The sequence below is a fragment of the Hyperolius riggenbachi genome, chromosome 2 (assembly GCF_040937935.1).
Source record: "Hyperolius riggenbachi isolate aHypRig1 chromosome 2, aHypRig1.pri, whole genome shotgun sequence".
Lineage (NCBI taxonomy): Eukaryota > Metazoa > Chordata > Amphibia > Anura > Hyperoliidae > Hyperolius > Hyperolius riggenbachi.
The window spans coordinates 493,742,913-493,759,221 of record NC_090647.1 but is presented as its reverse complement, the minus strand read 5'-3'; the positions used below and the strand labels follow the sequence as shown (position 1 = coordinate 493,759,221).

The following is a 16,309-nucleotide window of genomic DNA, read 5'->3' as shown; positions in this document are numbered from 1 at the left end:
TGGTTCCAAAGCACGGCTGAAAGAGCTCCTGCGGGTCTCAGCTCCGCCCTGCATTCATTTTTCCAGTGGCTAGGAGACTGTTAGACGGTGAAACCACCTTCTAATTACCCTGTACATCGCTGCAATCTAAGGCAGCGCTGTTACGGGTTACAGCAGTGTGACATGGCTGTCCTCTCCAGAGGCTCAGGGGTGATCGGCTGTCAAAGGCTGAAGTGATTGGCTAGCGGGGGAGGGAGGGCGGGAATAAAAAAAACAACAAATAAATAGTAAAATGTATTATAAAAATAATAAGATAAATATTGATAAAAAAATTTAATAATGGTGGGTACAAAAGGTGGGGAATCACTTGTGTGCTGTGTTATGCGGCCCTGCAAGCTGCAGTGGCCTATTTCTTGAAAAATGACCTAGTCTTTAGGGGAGGTTTAACACTGCGGTCCTCAAGTGGTTAAACACACCCCTAATCAAGCCCCCGCCACACCCCTAGTCACTGATACCAGAATGAATACAGAAGCAAAAGACACAGTTTTACAAATCAGACCACATCGGTCCTCTCTATCATCAGTAGTTATCCTTCATTTTAACATTTAAAAATAAGAAATACCTGTATATCAATTTAAATAATAAAAAATAACGTTTAGTGTCTATTATACACCTTTTTCAGTAGAAAAATACATATATTTATATAGATCTGTACATGAGTACTGAAAGAGGAACAAATGAGGAATAAAGAGGGTAACTAAGGGGGATTTAGTTCCTAAAGATGGACTGTCCCTCTGAAAAAGGGACAGTTGTTAGCCATGGTTAAATGTAGGTGTATTTTCTCCTCTAAAGCATGATTAGATAAATAACTTTACTTTGTTTCTGTGATGTTCTGTTCCTTAGATAGTGTCACTTCCTGCATCTAGATTGGCAGCAAGTCTACAGACAGGAAGTGGGAATATCTGAGGAATAGGATTTGACAGAGAGAAAGGAAATTTATGTTGCTAACCAAAATGTATGTTGCTAAACGTGCCGTAGAGGGATACTTAAATATAACTTATCATATAATTATAGTTGCTGGTGAATACAAGCGCTTAGGCAACACACAGAAGTGTCTTCAAACAAAACAGCAACCAGAGGTCTCCAATCCACAATGGTCTAGCAACAAGGAAAAATAATCGTCAGTGCTGGACAAGTCTTGAACACTGAGTTTCCCACACTCAGATCACAGCAATCCGCAGCCACCCAATGCTCAAAATAAACCAAGCAAAGGGACGCCACTGCAGAAAGGCTGTAGGCCGAAACCAGTCGGGTTTGGAGAACAGTCAACAGACAAGTACATTGTACTTGTGAGTTAGTAACTTGTACAGTATACTGGTAGCCAAAATTAGCGCTCTATGGTCAAATCCATGTTACTATGTAATGAAAGAGAGCAGCACAAAAAATGCATTCAGAGTAAGGGCCCTTTTCCAACTTGAATAAGCGGATCACTGGTGTTTTGCCGATCGCTAGTGCACTGTAATTTACATGAAAATCGCGATGTACTTTTCCATTAGCGCGTTTTGATTTTTACACAAGTGCAATCGTAGTGCTGCGCGATTATAGGCGCGATTGCATTTCGCTCCTGACGGTGAACGCCCCAATCGCGTTGAGTGGAAAAAGAAGCTTTTGCAAGCACAAACGCATTTGAAATTGTGCTTACACGTGGAAAACACTACAAAGTGTGAATCGCAATTGTTGAGCGCTTTTGATAGCAACTTTTGCTAGTGATTTCTGGCACTTTTGAAGTGATTATTAATTGAATGTTAGTGATTATACAGCAAGTGCAATTTGAGTCTTCTTGTTTTAATTTTTTTTGTGGTCCTGGGTAGTAAAATTGCTGCAAAATTGCTTCTGTACAAGAAATGAAAAGCTATTTTGGCACGATCTTGTACAGGTAGTCCCAGACTTACGAATGCCTGACTTACGTACGACCAGCCGATACGAACGGCATGGATTCTGTGTTTCCATGGGAACAAGTCAATTTTTTTTTAAATTGGACTTTGTTTTAAAGATTTTAAGAAAAAATGGCTTTTTAACTATGCAATCAGTTACAGGGGACAGAGGTGACACAGAAGGGGACACTGGAGGCACAGGGGGCACAGAGGAGGTACAGGGGACAGCGATTGCACAGTGTTCTGACATAAAGAGAACCGGTACTGAGTAAAAATATTTAAAATAAACACATGAGGTAACTTCAAATGAACATTACATAGTTACATTGCCATCAGTTCCTCTCAGAAGTTCACCATTTTCTTCTGACAATAATCCCTTCCAGTTCTGACAATATTTTGTCAGATCAGAAATATATCAGTTGCTGTCAGTAAAATATCAGTTGCTGTCAGTTATAGCTGAGAGGAAAACAATGTACCAGGTAATGTCCATGTTTCCCTATGGCTCAAGTGGGCGATGTTACAGTTTAACTGTGTGCTGACCAGAAAGCTGTTATGGGTAATGGCCATTTTCAAAATGGAGGACGGAAAATTCCCTTGATCACAGTGAACAAACAGGACGCGGGACAGGAGAAAGACACTGAGGAGTAGACTACATAGAAGGTAAGTATGACTTGTGTATGCTTATTTTGACATTTAATTTTCAGTTCAGGTTTTCTTTAAGAACAGATTCAGGTTAAGAGCGAACCTACAGTCCTTATCTTGTTTGTTAACCGGGGACTACCTGTACTTTGTATTGAAACACAAACACTCCAAAAATGCTGTAAGACCTGCGATTGTGATTTGTGCAATCGCAATCGCTCCTGTGGGATCACCTCCAATCGACTTTTATCAACCTAGCACTTTCGGGATAGCCGGTGGTTCCAAAGCACGGCTGAAAGAGCTCCTGCGGGTCTCAGCTCTGAGCCGTCTAAAATACACATATTTAGCTGCCTTTATATAAGTTGTAGTAGTTTTGTAATCCTGGACTTGTTGTCACAGTATAGTGAAATAGTATTTCTAAAGGGACATTACTACATAACTGTTCCCAGTGACTGGAATATACCGGAAGTCATAGAACTGTTTGTACCAGCACACCTGATTGGGACACTTCCTGTAAACGATACGCAATCAGCAACTGTCCTCACACATCAATGCAACCATTTATAGACAGATGAGTGAGGATATGCAGAGCTATAGAGGACTCATGCCGGGCATACATGGTGCGTTTATGCGCTGGAATCGAGGCGCTGGCTCGATGCCGGCATGTCCCCGCTCGTCCACGCGGGCGCTTCTTATCTGCCGCTCATTTTTTTTTATTGTCCGTCCGCGGGGATCAAGCGCAGAATCGATCCGCTGCGGTGATCGGACACGTCGGATATTATCAATCGAGCGATCAGCGGCTCGACTAATAAGAAGAAAACGAACCATGTATGCCCAGCATAACACCAAGGCAACAATGCCAGCCCAGATCAGTAAATTGTGCAAACATAATTGACAAGGAGATGCAAAGTGCTGTAAAGGTGCCCATAAACGGTACAACTTTTTCATCAGATTCTATCTTTTGATGGACTTTTTATGAGCAAATTGTACAGAAAGCTGAGCATTGTGTGGCGAAAATCGATGTGAAATAATTCTTTGGTCAAATAGAACAAAAATGTAATCGATCTGAAAGTTGGATTTTACTAGTGTATCTGAAGAGAGAAAATGCCCTAATTGACTCATTTATGGGAACAATTGATAATTACCTTCCGATTACTTATAATCATAAAAAGTGCATCAAACTTAACTCTATTGAAGTTTTTGTTTTAAAGTGAACCTGATGTAAGAGGGATATGGAGGTGGACATATTTATTTCCTTTTAAACAATGCAAGTTGCCTGGCCGATCTGATTTTGTGTTTCTCAGGGTTGGTAGTGGGATGTGGGTGTCAAAAACACCCTCTATTGAAAAGATACAGGAGACAAAAGTGGGAGCCCAATGGTGTATTATGTCAAAAACAATTGAACGTAATAAAAGTAAGACACTACTCACAAAGGTGGGTTGCAGAGGGGCAACCGACCACAGGAAGCAGGTGGAGACAACAAACCCGATTCCACTCGGGGTGATACCTAGGGACCTGGATGCGGTCGCTCTCCTTGGTAAAAGAAAGGGGACAGATATCCGCCGTGGTCGAAGCCACGTGTGGTCTGTACCCACCCCTCAGACGGGTGAGGTAAGGGGGTATGATTGCACAATAAGGGTATAAGGGTATAAGGGTATAAGAGGCGCCCTGGTGTAATAAAAGCATCTGAAAGCAGTTTAAAAATGGGAAATAAATTTGAGATAGCTTACCTCAGTGACGAAAAAATCTTTGTATTTTACAAAGGTTTTTATTAGTAGCACAGGCAACGCGTTTCGCGGGTCAGAGCCCGCTTCCTCAGGCCAATAACAGTGCCAAACTAAATGACAGATTCAGCAAAGTGAGCCTCAGGATAATATTCAGATCTGTAAAAACCCAGGATTTACATAAACAGTATAATGTTTTTGTTTTTTTTTAATAAAGTGACCACACACCCCGAATAGAAATATAGAGAGGCTTGTTAGGTGAGTTCAGTGTGTTTTGGCTAGTGAGGCTATCTGGCCTGGTAATCATTTATGTATCCTTTATAGACTTATTTGGGGAAACATAATTTCTCTATATAAACTATCAATCTGTTATTGGAGCTTGCAAAAGAAATTAACGTCGCCTATGATCTTCTTATTCACAAGATTGGAGGAGTGAAAAGGTGTCATGTGTGGAGCACCAAAATGGCCAGGAATGGCCCAGATTCCAAGGTTCATGCATTTTTACACAACATATAAATTGCCTATCAAGTATTTAAAGTGGTCTGAAAGTCAGCATTTCTACTTAGCTCTAAACGATTCCTAACAGCGTTAACCGTACTATCCCAAAAATGTATTTAAGCAGAACATCACTGAAATGGTTAAACAAAGCACTTTGTCCTGCTATTTAGCTTCAAATCTGCATCCAAACTGGAGATAACAGTATCTTTGTTTACATTCCAATGTTGATAAATGTGTGCGTAACAAGTAAAAACACTTTCTGAGAAGCTGTCTCTGCTTCAGGCACACACGGCTCAGAATAACTCAGAAGATTTTAATATATAATAAAAAGCAGATAGAATAAAATGCAATTGTAGCTTTCAGGGCAAGAAAAACTACACTTTGGAAACTTGTAATTTGTAGACAGACAATATTACTTGTGCACAAAAGCAAATATGATAACTGTATGAATAATAAAAAGTAGAAAAAAGACATTTTTATTAAAAGTTATGTCAGAGTTTCAGACCACTTTAAAGTAGCTCTGCTTATCTATAACAGGATGCTGTGCTTCTGTGCAGCATTCTTCAAAAGCAGTGAGTCTTCACTCTTCTCTCATTTGCATAACTGCATCCCCTTCCCTCTTCTAGCTTGAAAATCAGTAACTTGAAGTCTCTGCTATGGAAGGTAACCACTATGAGCCACTTAGTTTACACTTGTAGATCAGATAGGCAGGAATAACAGGAGGTGAGTTGACTGTAAGTATTGTGTTGTTGGATCACTAAGACCAGCATATTTGTATTATACATTATAAAATAAATATTCTCTGGTGTAGGAGTGTATTTTTCACTATTAAAGTCGGATTGTCAGCCACAAAATCAAATTCCATTTACCCGCTTATCTGTGTTTATTATGTAGTCTACATACAGTCTGCATTCCAAGCATTCCAGTATAATCATAAATGTTTCTGCTATAATGAATCTTATGTCAGGCAGCCTGGCTTTTTTTCTCAGACATTGCAGAGGCGAAGGAAGCTTGTTATCTCCCCTCTCACATTCGTGCTCCTCACTGTTTGGCTGAGGGTAGCTCAGTGTGACAGGAGGCTGAGAAGAGAAATTACCCCTCTGTTGAAGCTGCTGAAATACGATCTATGCTGTGTTCACATGTGTTTATAAAGCAAGATAGATATGACAGTGCAGTTTCTAGGAGAAAAAAAAATAGGAAGGGAGGAAATGACATCAGGATTGGCTTCAGTCAGAGGCAGTAAAGATGGAAAATGCCTAGAACAGTTTTCTCTTTACTATATAAAATTCACTGAAATCAAAATGTGTACAGTACATACATACGTATGTTATGTAAGTAGAACAAGTGGGAGTGTGCAGATTGTGAGTGCCCCAGCACTCTGGTGTTGTTGAAGTAGTTCCAAAGAGGGAGGAGAGAGAGGGCTGGCACTGCAGTTCAAAACTTTATTGTTGCATATAAAGACGCTTACAGTTGCATGGTTCAGGCAAGGCTAAGAAGCGGCTAAGTGGACGTCAGGCTGGAGAATCACAGCCGTTTTGCACAAAATGAAGCCCCAGGACTTTACACCGGCGTTAGCCGGTCTGGGGCTGCCGCCGCAGCCACGTTCATAGGCGTTACGCGGTCGGCAAGCAGTTAAAGGGGTTCTTTCGCGAAAAAAGTAGGCAGTTAAAAAATGTGACAGATGACAGGTTTTGGGCCAGTCCATCTTTTTAAGGGGGATTCTCAGGGCTTTCTTTGTTTTCAACAGCATTTCCTGAACAGCAGTTTAACTGCCAAAATAGCAAGATACCAGCCGGCCTCCCTAATCACTTGCACACTATTATGTCAGTTAGATTTTGCAACTGTTGTTCAGGAAATGCTGTTGAAAACAAAGAAAGCCCTGAGAATCCCCCTTAAAAATATGGACTGGCCCAAAACCTGTCATCTGTCACATTTTTTAACTGCCTACTTTTTTCGCGAAAGATCCCCTTTAAGCCACAAGCAAGCAAGAAAATACTCCGAATAATTTTGATTGTCCTTTTCCACCTACAGTATTTTTTGTTACTTTTTCAATTCCAAAATGCTGAAAAGTGATTTTAAACAGAAGATTGAATAAGGGCCTTTTTTGTTGAGAAAATCTACATTTAGACCCAGAAATGTAACCCGCCCTTCTATATAACACAGAAATAATATAGGTCAAAAACTGTGTACACAACTCAAAAGCACTATACATTTTTCACCTGAATAACAACCCCGCCCTGGCGCCTATCTTACACATCCGTGACCATTTCTGCATGATGTGAGTGTTTTATTTGTGTTACCCTCATTTTCGGAAACTGCATCCAGAGTAGTCCAGGGCTTCCTGTATTTGATACATTGTGGGAAAGCATCCAGTATTTTTCCCACAAATTCTTCTGGGTGGGATTCTCACATTTCAGGTTTTAGCGATTTTCGTATTCAGGGAGACGGCTACATCAATAACAGCGTTTTCAGACAATAGAAGACACAGGAAGCCGAGACTTGTAATGATGTAGAACAGCTATGTATCTTTTTCCCAGAGGGAATTAAAGTAGCTAGATAGATAGATAGATAGATAGATAGATAGATAGATAGATAGATAGATAGATAGATAGATATCATACATTAAGAAGGCACATTTCTGTTTTCCATAGCATTTTAGTAAGAAGGCTTTTTGGTCCTTTGTAGCCCCTTATACACTCCTGGGAGTTCTGGTTCATCATGAGCTTGCTGGGTAATCTGTAACTCTGGGTGTTTCATGTCCTACCCCATACAGCCATATTAATACATGACTGGATTGGGTGACTGACAATTAGGACTGCCTGTACCAAGAATATAGGGTGTTTATGGTGGCCCTCAGTCCCCCTGATGTATCAGCGTCAGCGAGAGATCCAGACTGCTGGATCATTTTGTGCCGGAATAGTTCATTGTTCTCCCTCCTCCCTCCTCCTTACCCCTCGCTCTTTTCCTCCTCCCTATGCCCCCTCCATAGCAGCAGAAAGAGTAGCTGTAATAATCAGTATGATTGCTGTGCCTTTGCTACTCTCATGCCCTGTCTTGCTTAAGCCTTGTGTCACCTCTGGCAATCGCCTCTCTCGCGATTGCGTTCCTACTTCGTTTCTGCTGTTGTGTGTGCACCGTCGCGGGTTGGCGACTAGATTGGGGCACATACATACATTCTGTCTCTGTGCTCATTCTCTTTCGCAATCGCTTCTCTTGCGATTGCGCTCTCACTTGGTTTCCTCTGTTGTGTGTCCACCGTCGCAGGTTGACGGCTAGATTGGTGGACATACATACATTCCTCATCTGTGCTTATTCGGTCTCGCCAGAGATTTCTCCCACCCAGCATGGGTATGTGTAAAAATACACCTCAAAACACATTATACTACTTCTCCTGAGTACGGCGATACCACATGTGTGGCACTTTTTTGCAGCCTAGGTGCGCTAAGGGGCCCAAAGTCCAATGAGTACCTTTAGGATTTCACAGGTCATTTTGAGGCATTTGGTTTCTAGACTACTCCTCACGGTTTAGGGCCCCTAAAAAGCCAGGGCAGTATAGGAACCACACAAGTGACCCCATTTTAGAAAGAAGACACCCCATTGTATTCCGTTAGGTGTATGATGAGTTCATAGAAGATTTTATTTTTTGTCAGTTAGCGGAAATGGATATGGACAGACTGATAACACTGTTTCTGAACGATCCACTCAGCGGAAAAACAGTTTTATCAGTCTGCCGATAGACTGTACACACGATCTACTATCACTGGAACGCCCGCCCAGCGGGAAGGTCTGACGGACCCGTCGTTCTTTATGGTAGTGCGTGTGTACGCACATTTAGGGGGTTGAAGTGATAAGATAACGCTCTCACTGTGAAAACGTATCTCTACACCTTAATAAGGCAAGCTTCTTTAGTGAATTAACACTGAACATACATACTTGACAAATACCGTGCAAAATGTTGGCACTATATAAGCACTGGAAATAATAGCAATAATAGTAATGTAGTTATTTTGGCCTTGGAATTCCTGAGTGATGTCTAACATCCTTGCCATTTACTCCAGGGAGTTTTGGAGTCATGAAGAAAAGTACACAAAGCCTCCACCATTGTCCTGGAGATAAGAAAACTTCAATCCGGCAACAAACAAAGAGTGTGAGTAGTGTATTTTCCTTTCTTGTGATGAGGCTGCTATTAGTGCAGAATTTCTTGTAACCAGCATAATTAGCTTGTGGATTCCTTGGAATGCTTCCTTTGAGCTAGCAAATGTGATGCCTGCTGCTTGGTCATTGTTATGCCAGGAATATGAGGGAGAGCAGACCTGATTGTGGGAAGTAGCATCAAATATAATACAAAAAAGCACCCATGCCGTGATCATCTAATATGGGCACTCATATTGGATTTTAAAGTCCTATTTACATTTTTAGTAGCTCTAAGGCTTCCTCCCCCACCTACTAGACTATAACTAAACTGAAGGTTTTGGTGTAATATGAGAAACAAGCACACAAATGCCTGAAAGTGTACCTGAAGCAAAAAAGTGCCCCAAACGGGTACTTACCGATGTAGATGAAAGCCACTAGATAATCCAGAGACTTCCCCGTCTTCCTCCACCTCACCATTTCAGCGCTTGGAACCCCAGAAGGTCATCAACAAGAGCTTATCGGCAGAGCTTGGCTGCACTGTGAAGGTGTAGATAGCTTACACCTGTGCAGTAGCACGTAGATGAGCAGGGGTTGCACTCATTTGCAACCGGGAGCATGACCACAAAATTCTGAGGGTCTCAGCAATGGATCGGTGCTTGGTAGGAGAACATGGGAAGCCTCTGAAGGATCCAGAGCTGCTAAAGTAAGTATCTAAATTTATGACCTGTGGATCTCACAGGTTTGTTGTATTTCCAGCCTACATTGTCCTTGACATTGAAGAATACTCTGCAAGAGGGAGAGAAAGAATTCCTTGGTCCCTTCGTAAGCAAAGCACCTTTATCCAATGACAATGGCAAAGGGTCAACCCTATTCATTGTTCTCAGTGGAAGGCAGAGGGGTACAGGGAGACCTGTGGTGTAATCCAGATGCTTCCTTTAATAAGATGGCCTCCCATATTGTAACCTTCCCAGAAGAATGAGTACAGGAGTACATTAGTATTCCTTGCCCTTTCCCACAAATAGCTACTCACTCACAAAAGAGTAAAGAGGCCTCACACCTTGACTGACACAAAATACATTTTTTTAATTAAGATTCCTACATATTACTTAAGGATTAATCTATAAATCTCCTTTGATATGGGAGGGGGATGTCTCCCACATCTAAAAACACATAACCCTCTAAAAGTCACCACTACACTGCACACCAACCTGGTAACCTTCTACTCCAACACCTATTTTCAGCACGGCTGTCCTGTCAGCTGGCCTGTCAGCTACCATTTCTTATATACAGGAGGACTACGTACATCTGATCCAGACCCGTTTACCCCACCACCACCACCACCACCTATTTTTTTGTGGTTGATTCTTGATACTATGGTTTTACCTCCATCTTCATGAATGCCCACTTGCAATGTTATGTCTCTGAAGAAGTAGCTGCATAGCTACGAAATGTGCGTTATGCTGCATATTATATTGATCCACACTCATGATTTTAGAATTTATCTTTTATTGATGTTCACATACCTGATTTTTACATCATTGTAATAAATGTTGTTTTATGGATCCTTGTTAGACTCTCACTGGCCAACAAACCCTAAACTTTGTCTTTCATTTTGCATTGTGATACATCTAAAAAAACAAGTTTGGCCAATAATAAAGGTGTTACTTTCTCAAAAACTATTTTGTTTCTGCTTGAACAGATACGTTAGCTTCCACATGCCACTTGTTTACTGAACCCTATGAACAACCATTCACATGCATTAGATTATCGCCCACCCTTAATGCTAGAGGTAGTTGCAACTTAGTCTGGCCCCAGATACTTAAGCAAAGTTTTAAACTCTTTTTCAGGGGACTATAAGTCATGGTGTTTCCCCCCTCCGCAAAATTTTGATTGGGATCCCCACTGCTCACACCCCTTCCCTTGCTTCCCCTTGGTGACCCTCACAGCCTGCTGGCCCATCTTATAAATCGTATCCATAATGATCTTTACGCCCATTGCAAGTGTATCTACAACTACTCCTGATCTGGAGGGTGGACCCTTGTATTGGTGGAAGGGAACGTTAGTAGTTGGGGGCCCCCACAGCTCTGACCCCCACTAGGATTGCCGAGGCTGCTCCCCTACAGTTACGCCCCTAAGTCCTTTGTTGTGATCTTAAGGACTCCTCAATCTCAAACCCCAATTGAAAACATCAGTTATTTTGTCTGCAGTCGAGCTGTAATAATTCTTGCCCAACTCCTGGCCTGGCATAATTATCTACCCTGATAGATATGTTATCGTCTGGCCGTCAACCCAGTGCCAACGGCGTGAAACGAAAACACAGTTAAACATCTGAAGGGAAAAAAAGAAACACTTTAAAAGTCACTACAAAGAGGAAAAAGCAGTGTTCAAAGGAGTGAGAACACAATGAGAGTGCATTAGAGCTCCCCCATTGAACACATGAAATGCCAGCGTCCCGTTAAGGCCCGCTTCTCATTAAGCCCTCTAATGATTGTTTGAGCTGTTTATGAATCACAGCCTCTCAAATGGAACTGAAATGGACTCTAAATGTTAAAGATGTTCCCCAGCGATAGGACAGTCCCTCCTCATTGTTTCGCAGGGCTAAAGTCTTTAGCAGGCCACTGGAGTTCCAGCCTGCTCCCAACAGCCGCTGACAGGTCAAATGGCTGAGCAGATTCAGTTGAGGGAAAAGGAAGTCTTGTCGGAAACGAGATTAATCTTGTAACGAGTGTGCAGGGCTGATAACCCATCTGGGCTCAGAACAGCTTTAACTAGCCTGCTATTAACCTTCACCTGACGAGCAGCCTTCTACTGATATAAACAACATTAAAAGGGGCAGGATTGCTTTTTCCATCTAGACTAAACAGTGGCGGTGGAATTCCACACTGAGAATGCAAGATGCAGCTTGGAGATTATAACTTCTGTACCGTTTAAGGCACGCCACATTCCGAATGGATAATTGTTATTCCATTGAGAAGAAAATATTGAGTTATATGCGTACTGTTTACAATAGGTCCAGGGTAACGGAATTAACACTGAGCGGGAAGGGGGTGTACGTTTACATAAATCATACGTATTTAGCGCCCAGTGGAGTAGCAATAGGGGATGCAGAGGTAGCGACTGCACCAGGGCCCCTGGACCAGAGGGACCCAGTAGGGACCCTCCTTTGACCACTTTATTAGGTCTTTATTGGTGCTATGCTGGTAATGGTCACCTCTAAATTTGCTTTGATTAGTTGTAACCATTATTAGGCTGTTCTCCTTCTCTTCTTACACCTCTCTGACACTGTGAAAGACTTTGGCAGGTTTTGTTGCTTCATATCAATTATTATGTATAGAGCACTTGAGGGGGCCTATTGTAAAACTTGCATTGGGTCCCATAGCTCCTAAGCTACACCACTGTTAGCGCCCCTTATTAATGCTATGAAATAGTGATGACCCTTTTCACAGTGCTCTGCAGAATACAGTCATTCCACCAACTGTCCCACAGAGAAGTTCACAGTCTGATCCCTATTCATGGTCATAGTCTAATGTCCCTATCAAATTTTAATGTTGCATACCCCCTGCACAATTTCCATTGCCCACATGGATTGGAACTTGATTGGGCGACAGTTATGGACCGAATTCTAACCTGGCAAGATATTCTGTTGCTATGGAGGGGGCAGAGGGATGATAGCGTGACGAATAATGAAGCAGCACAGAGCAGGCAGTGAGTAGGACAACAACAGGCTGCTTAACCTGCCCTTAGTTGCCAACTCATTGAACTCATTAGGAGGGATTGGGAGACAACGTATATATGGTAGATTCACCACAGGCACTGTCCAGCCACCTTAGCCGAGAAAAATCTCGAGTGGGCACGAGGCTGTAGAGTCTAAAGGACGTACACATGCTCAACCAAACCGCTTGATTGACCTCTGATTTTGTTCAGTTGGACAACAATCAGGTGTGTGTATGCGTGGCAAATGACTGGATGAGCCACTGATAACATGCGGTTTGCCTGATCCATCCGGCGGATCAACACACACAACTGTTGCTGATGTTGTGCAGTTGGCTATGTGTGTACAACATCGTTTAAACAATGTACTTGTTTTAAATGTTGTGCAGTCCCTCGTTTCACTTGTGCGCAAAGTATGTTAATTAGTTTGTTGTTCAGTTGGTTGGTGCACGGAAAATACAAGTCGTGTAAATGGTTTGTTGTGGGATCCATCATGTCGTGGTGTTGGTCATGTAATTTGGTGGACGTGCGTACATATGTTAAGGCCAATTTACTTATTAGTTTTTTTTTAGAATGTGAGGGGAAACTGGGCTATCCAGTAGAAACTCAAACACACAATGGCAGGACATCCAAATATCCATACCTATAATACCCTGGGTGGTATAGTGATTAGCAACTTGCCTTGCAGGGCTAGAATCCCAGGTTCATGCCAGCCACTATTTGCATGGAATTTATTTAAAAGGCTACATTTACTGTGCTGCTATAGAGAGGAGAGGAGGAGAAGGCTACATGTACTGCCCTGCTGTGGAGAGGGGAGGAGAAGAAGGATATATGTGCTGTCCTATGGAGAGGGGAGGAGGAGAATGCTATTTGCACTGTCCTATGGAGCGGGGAAGAGGGGGGGAGAAGAAGGCTACATGTGTGACCATACTATGGAGAGAGGAGGAGGAGAAGGCTACATATACTGTCCTACTATGGTGAAGGTAGGAGAAAGAGCTTGAAAGAGGAAGCGCGATAGAGAGTCATGGAATGTGGCTTTCATTATGCCTATGATGCGTAATGGAACGCAGACGTCCCTGACGACTTCTGGGTAAGTTAACAACCTGCTGCCTGTGGTCACAGCTGAAGTCATTAGACTTCATTTGAATTCCAAATTCGAGTCTTCTGGACTCAAAGCCCATCGCTGGCTACATGTACTGTCCTATTATGGAGAGGGGAGGAGCAGAAGGCTACATGTACTGTCCTATGGAGAGGGGAGGAGCAGAAGGCTACATGTACTATCCTATTATGGAGAGGGGAGCAGCAGAAGGCTACATGTACTATCCTATTATGGAGAGGGGAGCAGCAGAAGGCTACATGTACTGTCCTATTATGGAGAGGGTAGGAGCAGAAGGCTACATGTACGGTCCTATTATGGAGGGGGGAGGAGCAGAAGGTTACATGTACTGTCCTATTATGGAGAGGGGAGGAGCAGAAGGCTACATGTACTGTCCTATTATGGAGAGGGGAGGAGCAGAAGGCTACATGTACTGTCCTATTATGGAGAGGGGAGGAGCAGAAGGATACATGTACTGTCCTATTATGGAGAGGAGAGGAGCAGAAGGCTACATGTACTGTCCTATTATGGAGAGCAGAGGAGAAGAATGCTACATGTACTGTCCTATTATGGAGAGGGGAGGAGCAGAAGGTTACATGTACTGTCCTATGGAGAAGGGAGGAGCAGAAGGCTACATGTACTGTCCTATTATGGAGAGCAGAGGAGAAGAATGCTACATGTACTGTCCTATTATGGAGAGCAGAAGAGAAGAATGCTACATGTTCTGTCCTATGGAGAAGGGAGGAGCAGAGGGCTACATGTACTGTCCTATTATGGAGAGCAGAGGAGAAGAATGCTACATGTACTGTCTTATTATGGAGAGCAGAAGAGAAGAATGCTACATGTTCTGTCCTATGGAGAAGGGAGGAGCAGAAGGCTACATGTACTGTCCTATACAGAGTGGAGGAGTTGAAGGTTACATGTTCTATGGAGAGGGGAGGAGCAGAAGGCTACATGTACTGTTCTATGGAGAGGGGACAGAGCATATGTGAAGATGTCCTCATGAGAGCCTGGGCCAGTGCCTCAACAGGACATCTTCACTAAAGCATATGGGGAAGAGGGAGTTAAGGTTAGTGGGGGTGAGAGGGAGAGGTACTAAAAAATAAAACTTGGAGATGGGCTTCAGTGTGGGGATGGTTGTAGGGTCTGCAGTACTACTGTGGTGAAGGTTGTATGATTGGCGCACACAAAGTCTGCAGTGCAGGTACTGAAGCCTACTGGCTTCCTGTACATGCATTATGTTTCTCTCAGTGCCAGCAGAGAAGAAGCCGTGCTGACAGAGTCAGAGTAGTACAGATCCAGAGTAGAGTGAGCCTTCTCTGCAATGTTTCCACCTCTTCCTCAGATATGGCGTGACCATCCTCCTCTTCCTCCATTCCATCCTCCCAGAGTCTTCCGGTGCATAACAACACCCCCTATGTATGACGTCATACATATGGGGTGGCATCAGGCATTGGACATGCCTGCATGGATGATGGAGTAGGGGAATAAGAGGTGGAGGATGAGACATATTAAGTAGCATTAAACAATAAAGAGTTGTTTTACATTCTTACTAACCAAATGGCACTAATTTCCTCATTGACCATGGCTATGGTTGGGTACCCACACTACAAAGCAGAGGTGGATTAAGATGTAATGGGGGCCTAGGCAATGTAGTCGATTTAAAAAATAAAAAAAACTCTACAATGAAGCCCTCAACAGGGTACATACAAAAAAGACAACACCATGATCCTAAGCAAGGCACTATTCATTCTTAAACATTAATTAGCATAAAAGGAACAGTCCCATAAATCACCACACCAGTCTAGAACCAAACACATTTGGAAGCCTCTTCACCCCACTGATGGCGCTCTGTTCCCTCATTCTCCCTGGATTTCTTTAAAAAGCAGACACAAAGGGGAAAAAATATAACGTGCAATACTGTCAGCATATAGACACACTCCACGGAGATCAATGTCTTTGGTGCTAGACTGGATTGATGAATTACGGGACTGTTCCTTTTATGCTAATTAATGTCTACGAACGAATAGTGTCTTGCTTAGGATCATGGTGTTGTTTTAGATTTTTTTTATATTTACCCTGTTGAGCACTTTACTGTAGACTTATTTTTTTTTTTTATCATTGATTAAATGTAGAGCACCCCAGGCCCTTGTTATATATATAAATTGTGACTAGAATAATTGTAACTAGAATACTGCTATAGAGGTGGTAGAGTGCAAAGTCAATACCCGTAATTATGTAGTAGATTTAGGCCCCCTTGTGGGCCTTTTGGTAAGCTGAAGTGAAAAGAGGTCAAAGAAGGTGACAGGTGGGCCTCTTGACACCCACTAGGCCCCAAGCTTAGGCTGCTTGGTCGATGACCCTGCTCTTCTACAAAGACAAGTCAAGAGCCCACTACTGATCAAAGTATGTATGTTGTCTACAGAGAGTAGAAGGTAGGTTGAGACTGTGGCATGTCTTGGGGGAGCAGGACCCCATTCCAGTTCTGGAGCAATGGGCTACTGGCAATCTATTAGCATTAAACTATTTTCTTTCCTTAGACGTAGACTTTATTTTTTATATAAGCTCTCAAACACAGAAGAGAACTCAGGACC

At 42.7% G+C, this 16,309-nt stretch overlaps 1 protein-coding gene across 2 annotated transcripts in view; it reads right to left on the bottom strand.

Annotated features, from left to right (window-relative positions):
• The window catches only part of ERG (ETS transcription factor ERG), a 247,873-nt gene that overhangs the window by 92,464 nt on the left and 139,100 nt on the right, over positions 1–16,309 (bottom strand). The window lies entirely within an intron of this gene.